Here is a 9,881-nt window from a genome sequence, read left to right on the forward strand (position 1 = left end):
CAGAATCCAATCCTTCTGTCCTGTCTTACTTGGTGTACAAATACTGCTAATAATCTAACTTAGTAACTTGTCCTTACAGAAGCAAATGCCACAATTTTTATAAATGATTTGCCTATGTTTCTGTTTATGATGTCCAACTCTTATGCCTACTTTTTGTTTTTTGTTTCGCCAGCTTTGTATTTCACCATGTGCAATTCTTCCATCATAGTCAACAGTTCGACTTTAATTGTCGATGAGAGTTCATGCTGGTACTGCATGTGTAAAGACCGCTTTGGCACTTTTATCATGGTTACCGTGGTAATACTGAGCTTCACTGTGGGAACATTGATCCAATTCTGGTCCATCTGGGTGCTTATCCGCAGGAATATTAAACCAAACATGGTGTTTTCACTAAACATGACTATCCTGGATCTGCTTTTTTGCGTCCAGGGTCTTGTAGATTTCATTGATTTCTTGTTTTCAAGTAAAGCAAGCTACAACTTAACTATCTTTCTTGCTGGTCTCGGTTGGACTTCCAGACCTCTCATCCAGATCTGCATATGTATTGAACAATATTTGGCTGTGATTCATCCAGTAACATTCATGAGATATAAAGGTATCCAGTACAGGATTGCGTTAATAACAGTAGCTTGGCTTATTGCAATGGGCAACGGCTTCAGGCTTGTTTCCATCAGGATAAACTATTTTCGAGATCATGTGTACTTCTTTGTTTTTTGCATAGCAGTGATTGTAACCTCTTTTTGCTGTGCGTCTGTCCTTCGCGCTCTAAAACGTCCAGGACCAGGAGATCACAACAATCTAGAGATGACACAGAAAGACAGAAACAAGACAGACAGTGGCAGAGCTGTTGAGAACCAACAGAAAAGAAAAGCCTTCAGAATCATCTCTCATATTTTAATATCTATCCTGGTGTGTTATCTGCCTATAGTAATAGTTTATTTCATGTGCTTAGCTGGAGTTAGTTCACTCTGGTTTTTATGTGATGCTGTTCCACCTATTCTGGCCATCAGCAAAATCAATCTATTAATATCACCACTTGTCAGGATGCATAGTGAAGGTCATCTTAAACACACGTGCTTGTCAAAGTTTAGAGGACTAATGAAAGGAAACTGATATTCTATTATTTGTACTTTTTTCTGTTGAAGATTTTTAAAAAGGGATGTGATATTATAAATTCTGTTATTTATATATGGTTGTGTTTAAAAAGTGATTGTGAAAATGATTAATTTGTGAATGTACTGCTGTAATAGAACAACAACAGACTTGACTTGTGTATTGTGTGCTCTTTGTTCTGAGTGTTTGGCTAATACATTTAACCCTCTACCGCACAATGTTACTATATGGCAACAATATATGTTCATTTCCCTGCCACTGTTTCTTTAAGACCAACATTGATTTTTTTTGTTGGAAAGAGAAAACCTTAGTGTAGCCAATGATGTGCTTTGGTTAAGTCACATGACATGCTGTTTTTCTGTGGCGCGATTTCTGACAGACGTTTATTGTGAGTAGTTGCTGAACGCAAATGTAAACGTCAATAAAAACAAGGGATCAAATTATGTCAAATCCACAAAAAAAAAAATCTGAAACATCACCTCCAGTAAGTTATGATAACATATTCACAACTCAAAAAAGTTTTTATCAAATGAGTTTTTTGTAAATCGATCAAATGTCAAATGGCAACACTATTGCAATAGGCAAGCTAGCTAGCAAGGTCAGCTGTGATCTTTTTTTGTAACAATAACAACATGAATACTAGTAATATAATGTTGATTAGTCATGTGTTGATAGCATTTGCATTCTGTATAAAATCTAGTTTTAATGGCAATACTACTTTTGAATAGATATAAATACAGGAAACAGTGTATTAGCAAGCACCACCAAGTTCTAAAATAAGTGAAAGAAGAAAAGGACACAACTGGCTCTTCCTGCAGATGAAAGTGAGGATGAGATGGATTTTAGTGACCATGAGAATGATGCAGATTGGACATTTGATAAGAGCAGTGATGCAGACAGTTCAGGTAAGTTAGCTCAGAGGCACATAAGACAGACGTAGTATAGTATATAGTATTATATATAAACATTGTAAGCTAGTAGCTACATTATTCTGATGCATCTGGATATATTAGACTTTTTATTTATTTGTTATAGTATTTACTGGAGAAAAAATATTTATGTTTGCTGTATGTTCTATAAATGATAATACAATATTATGTTTGTTTTTAATAATATTCAGCAAAAAAAAAATGGAATAAATGAAAGCTGATGGATATGAGTTGTTGGAAAGCATGTATAAGGTGTCATTTATAAGTTCGTGTTAAAGCTTATAATACTGCAATACAAATTAAATCACTTCAAACTACAAAATTATCAATTATAAGGAAAGGATGTAAATTTGAAATTTCTAAGTTGGATCCACTGTTGGACGTTGTTGCCTAATGGCAACATATCATAAAGTACCTTAAAAAAAACTTTTTCCAATTTTTTTTTACAGGCCTTCAAGTTCAGCCATTTTAAGAAAAGAAAAAGTAAAATTTTTTTTATAGATTTATCATAATGCGTGCAGTAGAGGATTGCATGTATGGGAAATATCCATCCAATGAAAGTTGATTTGAAACTACATGAAACTAACACGGGTAGTGACGCAGACAACAGAGTTCGAATCCAAATGCAGGTTTAATGAGGATATCAGGCAAGCAATGGTCAACACTGGTGCAAACAGATGTATGAAGACAGTTCAAAATCAATGTGTTGTGTCACTATACAGATAACAGGACTTGGCAACACTGAAAAAAGTGTTGCATGCAAAACTGTTGCAAACAATTTATTTGTGTTGAATTTAAACAAACAAATTAAATTTAATAATGTTCAACTTAATTTGTTTGTTTAAATTCAACCCCCAAAAAAGTTTACAACCACTTAATGTAAAAAAATTGAGCAAATCCAAGGAATCATCTTTGAATAATTTTTTTCAGTGAATGGGAATGAGTGAGTGTGCTGTTTAAATAGTGTGTAATCAGTCTTTGACAATCCTCAGGTGGTGCGAGTGAGTGAAGTGCATGTATGAAAATGTAGTCCAGAAATGTCGGATTTGTAGTCCATAAGTTATTGTGAGTGAGATCCAGCGATCTTGGGAGTTACAATCGCTGGTGATCGTGACAGAAACAGTCAGAAGATGCTTGATGTAAACAAGAAGCACCCATAAATCATCATTGTTGAAAAAAAAAAACATTTAAAAATCTGTTAAATTTTGCCAATGAACTCACTGAGTGGCACAAAGACATTTCTGGACTGATGACAATAAAACTGTCCTTTTCAGATCTGGTGGTTATCAGTAATTTGAACCACAGATACCAAATTCTAGCCTCAGTGCTCTGTAAAGACAAAAATCATGGGATGGTAATGGTAATCAAACTATGAAGTTGGGACTCCTTATCATTTACCAAGAGTCTTGGACCAATAAGAAGAAATCAGAATAATTAAAGAGATTATGTTCCCCTGTGTGAAAGATGAAATCCCCTCAAAATTGGCATTTTAATAAGACAATGACCCCAATCACAAAATATTAAAGTACAAAGTATTGGTTTTTGGTGAGATAATTGAGGTAATGGAGTGGCCAGCCCAATCCCCAGACCTCAACCCAACTAAAAACTTGTTAGGTGACAACAAAATTCCAACATTCTCAGGAACTGTGGGATGTAGTTGGTTTCTCCTGAGTTTTTGGGAGCCAGAAGTTGGTTGACTCTGCAACACAGATGCTATGCAGTTATCAAAAATAATGTCTATGCTATATAACTAAATATTAGTTCAGTAATTTGAACTGAAGTAGAAAAAATTTCTTTAGCTATAAGTATTTAAATTTAAAGAGAAACATTGAAACTGCTATTTTTTTGTAACCAGATTAAATTTTCTTTATTTATGTCCTACAAAAAAGACACATACACTGTACAACCCAAGAGTCAACTTTATCAAATGAAATGAGTGTAGTTAACTCAAAATTCTTCAATTTAAATACTTAAACTTAAATGGATTAAGTTCACAGTACTCATATTTATTAGTTTTTTAACTAATTAAATCTAATTAAACTATTTTTTTCCTCAAACGGTTTGTGTGGCCTTAACTTATTGGGTTTTACACTACTCAGTTGGTTTGAGTTCTCTTCATTTATCGGCTTTTACTGTGCTCAAATTGCTCAATTTACTCAAATGGATTAAGTTTACAGTACTCATTAGGATTAGTTTTTGAACTTAAATGTTTTGTTGCAATCAGTTTCCTCAAACGGTTTCAGTTACCTTAACTGTTTGGGTTTTACAGTGTATAATTGATAAAATATCTTAAAACTTAGATCTAGAATTGAATGTATATTTTAAACTACAATAAACCCTCTTTTGCTACTATAAAAAACCTACTGTCAGGATTTACAAAAGACACAATGTAAAACATTATTGCCAAAGTGTCACGATCACCAGCAATCTACAACCAGAGATCTTTGGTAAACACACTCACATTCACATGAACTACAAATCCGCCATGTTATGGACTACAACCCCCAGTCATGCAACACACACACAACCGGTTCCAGATCATGACCGATTAAACTCTAGCTGCTTTTGGACTGATTACTGCACTATATATACAGCACACGAACACACAGTTGTTGCTGAGTCTTGTTCTCTGTTTTAGTGTCATTACAACACGGTTTCCTTGCCTTCCGTGTTTTGAACCTTTGCTTTGTTTTCTTTGATCCTTCATGTATTCTGCCTGCCTTTTGACCACTTGCCTGCTATTACGACTACAGCTCTGGATTGCCTATATACATCTGTTTGTTCCTGTTTTGACCACTGCTTGTTTGACCATCCCATCGATAAAGAACTGCATAAGGATCCTCACCCTGTTGTCAGTGTCACATCCCTGGTTACACAAAGAACTGTGGAAACTTATTGTGCACTAACTTTTTGCATCTGCATTTGCAGTTACCATTTGAATGCAAAATTTATGAGAGGAACATATTTTAATATTTACACATATAAGCATAAATTTGAAGGTTCTTTATTTGAATCTATGTCAGTATTGACAGTGTTTTCATTGTATGTATGCATTATTATTTAACAATACTCCCTCTAAATATACAATATACATTGAACAAACACAAATTAATGACATGAGGTATGAAAATGTGCAAATATACTGTATGCAAACAAAACAGGTGTGAACACATTTATTCAGTTTCACATGAACAGATGAAACAAAGGAAATGAGGCTCTTTTGGTAGCTTGTTGTTGCGAGTATCAAATGCAATAATTCTTCTGTATAATTTGGTGACATCAGGTATGACAATAATTTTAATTCATACTTTAGATTTTATGTTTCAGTTACAGACAGTGCTATATATTCAAAATTTGATCCAAAAATCAAGTCCAGTCTTACTGTTTAATGTATAAATAGTGCTAATAATCTAACTTGACCATATGACAACAAAATGCCATGGAACCGACACATCATTATTGATCTTTTTTATTAATATATATTTTTGTATGTTTATTGTCAAACTCTTATGCACAATTATTGTTTTCTGTTTCCCCAGATTTATATTCCACCATGTGCAATTCTTCCCTCATAATCAACAGCTCAGCCTTATTTATCAGTGAGGGTTTAAGCTGGTTCTGCACGTGTCAAGACCGCTTTGGCACTTTTTTCATTATTTCCATGGCAATGGTGTGGTTCATTGTGGGGACCCCATTCCATTGCTGGTCCTTCTGGGTGCTTCTCCAAAGGAACATTAAACCAAACATGGTGTTTCCACTTAACATGACTATCCTGGATCTGCTTTGTTGTCTCGAGGGCTTTGTGGATTTCATTGATTTCATGTTTTCAAGTACAGCAAGCTACAACTCGACTACCTTTCTTGCTGGTTTCAGTTGGACTGCCAGACCTCTTTTGCAGATGTGCATATGTATTGAACAATTTTTAGCTGTGATTCATCCAGTAACATTCATGAGATATAAAGGTATCCAGTACAGGATTGCGTTAATAACAGTAGCTTGGCTTATTGCAATGGGCAATGGCTTCAGGCTTGTTTCCATCAGGATGAACTATTTTCGAGATCATGTGTATTTCTTTGTTTTTTGCATAGCAGTGATTGTAACCTCTTTTTGCTGTGCGTCTGTCCTTCGCGCTCTGAAACGACCAGGCCCAGGAGATCACAACAATGTAAAGATGACACAGAAAGACAGAAACAAGACAGACAGTGGCAGAGCTGTTGAGAATAAACAGAAAAGAAAAGCCTTCAGAATCATCTCGCACATTTTAATATCTATCCTGGTTTGTTATCTGCCTATAGTAGTGGTTTATTTCATGTGCTTAACTGGAGCATACTCAGTTTTATGTGATGTTGTTCCCACTTTTCTGTTTATCAGCACAATCAATTTATTAATATCACCATTTGTCAGGGTGTATAATGAAGGTCATCTTAAACACATTGTGTGCTTTTTAAAGTTTAGAGGAATAATGAAAGGAAACTGATATTCTGATACCGTTTCATGTAAGGGATGTGAGATTATAGAGTTAGTACAACCCCAAATCAGAAAGAGTTGGGACAGTATGGAAAACACTAATAAAAAGGAAACTAGTGATTTCTAAATTTACGTTGACTTGCATTTCATTGCAAACAATACAACAAACAATATTTAATGTGTTTCTCATGCTTTTTATTAGATTTTTATTTGATTTTGGTTCTTGGAACACATTTCAAAAAAGGAACAGTAAAGCTTTTACCACTTTGTAATGTTGCCATTCCTTTTCACGACACTTAAAAGACGTTTAGGCACTGAAGACACCAAGTGATTCGGGTGTAATTTTGTCCCATTCTTCCTGCGAACAAGTCTTATTGTTTTTTTGCGCTTCAAAATGCTCCACACATTGTCTATCAAAGACAGGTCTGGACTGCAGGCAGGCCAGTCAAGTACCTGTATCGTCTTCCTCTGCAACCAGGACTTTGTTTTGTGGTTTTGCATTGTCTTGTTGAAATATGCATTGGTGTCCCTGAAAGGAAGGCAGCATTTTGTGCTCTTAAATCTCTGTACTTTTCAGCATAAATGGAGCCATCACAGAAGTTCAAGTTACCTTTGCCAAGGCCACTGACACAATACCATGACAGACTCTGGCTTTTGGACTTGTTGCTGGCAACAGTCTGATGATCCTTTTCTTCTTTGATTCTCCATTTCTCCCCAAAAAATACCTGAAATACTGATTAATCTGACAACAGTATGCATTTCCACTGTGTGATGGTCCATCCCAGATGCCTCCCAGCCCAGAAAGGTGAAGAATGGTGCTTCTGGACACTGTTAACATAAAGCTTCCTTTTGGCACAGTACAGTTTTAACTGGCATTTGTGGATGTAACTACATATCATCTTGTTCATTCATTCATTCATTTTCTTTTCAGCTTAGTCCCTTTATTAATCTGGGGTCGCCACAGCGGAATGAACCACCAACTTATCCAGCATTTGTTTTATGCATCGGATGCCCTTCCAGCTGCAACCCATCACTGGGAAACACATACACACTTATTCACACACACATACACTACGGACAATTTAGCCTACCCAATTCACCTGTACCGCATGTCTTTGGACTGTGGGGGAAACCGGAGCACCCGGAGGAAACCCATGCGAATGCAGGGAGAACATGCAAACTCCACACAGAAACGCCAACTGACCCAGCCGAGGCTCGAACCAGCGACCTTCTTGCTGTGAGACGACAGCACTACCTACTGCGCCACTGCGTCGTTGTATTATCTTGTTAGCTCATGTATTTAAGCCCTTTGATTCAGCCCTTGTTTGTTGCTCACTGAATGTTTGTTCTGCGTTAATAGCCCTATCTTGTTTCTCTTTGCCCTTGTCTTGTTTTTTTGGCTTAATAAATGTTTTACAGCAGGTCTCACATTTCCCTTCTATCTATTTTTTACAAAACAATTGACGACAAGCTACAATATAAAGCCCTTTGCTCTCAAGTACTGTTGGGCCTTTGTCCTTGCACTAAAATGCCATTGAATGAATGAATAAAATATTTAAAACATCTTTAATTTACATGAAAAGGGGTAAAACATTGATAACATAAATAATTTATGTTATTTATTGATATGTCAGTATATATTGGCAGAAAAGATTAAAAAAGAAAAGTTCACTCTATAATGTTCTATTCAAACTCTGCGGTGAGATTAGCTTGAAACATAAATAAACACATTCATAAAATGAACTACAATAACAGGTGCAAACATAACACGAATAGGCACAATTCCCGTAAATCATGATGGATTAGGTGAATAGAAGGATTTATTGTTATGTGCAGTTTATAGATCCCATGTTGTCCACATGTTCAGTCGTAGTTTCACATGAACAGTTGAAACTGAGGAAGTGAGGCACTTTTAATAGCTTGTTGTTGTTGGCATCAAATGCAATATTTCTTCAGTATACTTTGGTGACATCAGGTATGACAATTATTTTAATCTATACTGTAGTTTTAATGGTTCATTTACAGACATTGCTAGATATATGCTAATAATTTAACTTGAACTTACATCAACAAATGCCACAGAAGCAATATCATTATTGACCAGTGAACATATTTTTTCCTGTTTTAAAGTCAAACTCTTATGCACACTTACTGTTTTCTGTGTTCCCAGCTTTGTATTCTACCATGTGCAATTCTTCCATCATAATCAACAGTTCGGCCTTATTTCTCCAGGAGGGTTTGAGCTGGTTCTGCATGTGTAAAGGTCGTTTTGGCACTTTTTTCATCGTTTACACTTCAATTCTGTGGTTCACGGTGGGAACGCTGATCAATTGCTGGTCCATCTGGGTGCTTCTCCACAGGAACATTAAACCAAACATGGTGTTTTCACTAAGCATGACTATACTGGAGCTGCTTGTTTGCATGCAGAGTTTTGTAGACTTCATTGATTTCATGGTTTCAAGTACAGTGAGCTACAATGTAACTACCTTTCTTTCTGGTCTTGGTTGGACTGCCAGAGCTCTCATCCAGATCTGCATATGTATTGAACAATATTTGGCTGTGATTCATCCAGTAACTTTCATGAGATATAAAGGTATCCAGTACAGGATTACATCGGTAACAGTAGCTTGGCTTATTGCAATGGGCAACGGCTTCAGGCTTGTTTCCATCAGGTTGAACTTTTTTCGAGATCATGTGTACTTGTTTGTGTTTTGCATAGCAGTGATTGTAACCTCTTTTTGCTGTGCGTCTGTCCTTCGCGCTCTGAAACGTCCAGGACCAGGAGATCACAACAATGTAGAGATGACACAGAAAGACAGAAACAAGGCAGACAGTGGCAGAGCTGCCAAAAATCAACAGAAAAGAAAAGCCTTCAGAATCATCTCTCATATTTTAATATCTATCCTGGTTTGTTATTTGCCTATAGTAATAGTTTATTTCATGTGCTTAGCTGGAGTTAGAGTATACTCATTTTTATGTGATGCTGTTCCACCTTTTCTGGCCATCAGCAAAATCAATCTATTAATTTCACCTCTCGTCAGGATGTATAGTGAAGGTCATCTTAAACACATCATGTGTTTTTCAAAGTTTAGAGAACAAATGAAAGTGAACTGATGTTCTGTTGGAGCGTTAATGAATATTCCATGTTACGTTTTGTAAAAGTATTGTGACATTATAGTACATGTTTTAAAAAAAGGTTCCATTCTTTTTGCAGTGATGTCAGAAGAATCATTTTGGCATCTTTAAAACACTTTTAAAGAATAGTTCTTAAGACAGACTTTTTGGTCGTTGTTAGTTTAAACTAGAACATTTAATAAAGAACCTACAAGGAACTATTTTACAACATACTGGACTTGATGGTATCGATGGTTA

The sequence above is a fragment of the Danio aesculapii genome, chromosome 1, assembly GCF_903798145.1.
Source record: "Danio aesculapii chromosome 1, fDanAes4.1, whole genome shotgun sequence".
NCBI classification, from domain to species: Eukaryota; Metazoa; Chordata; class Actinopteri; order Cypriniformes; family Danionidae; genus Danio; species Danio aesculapii.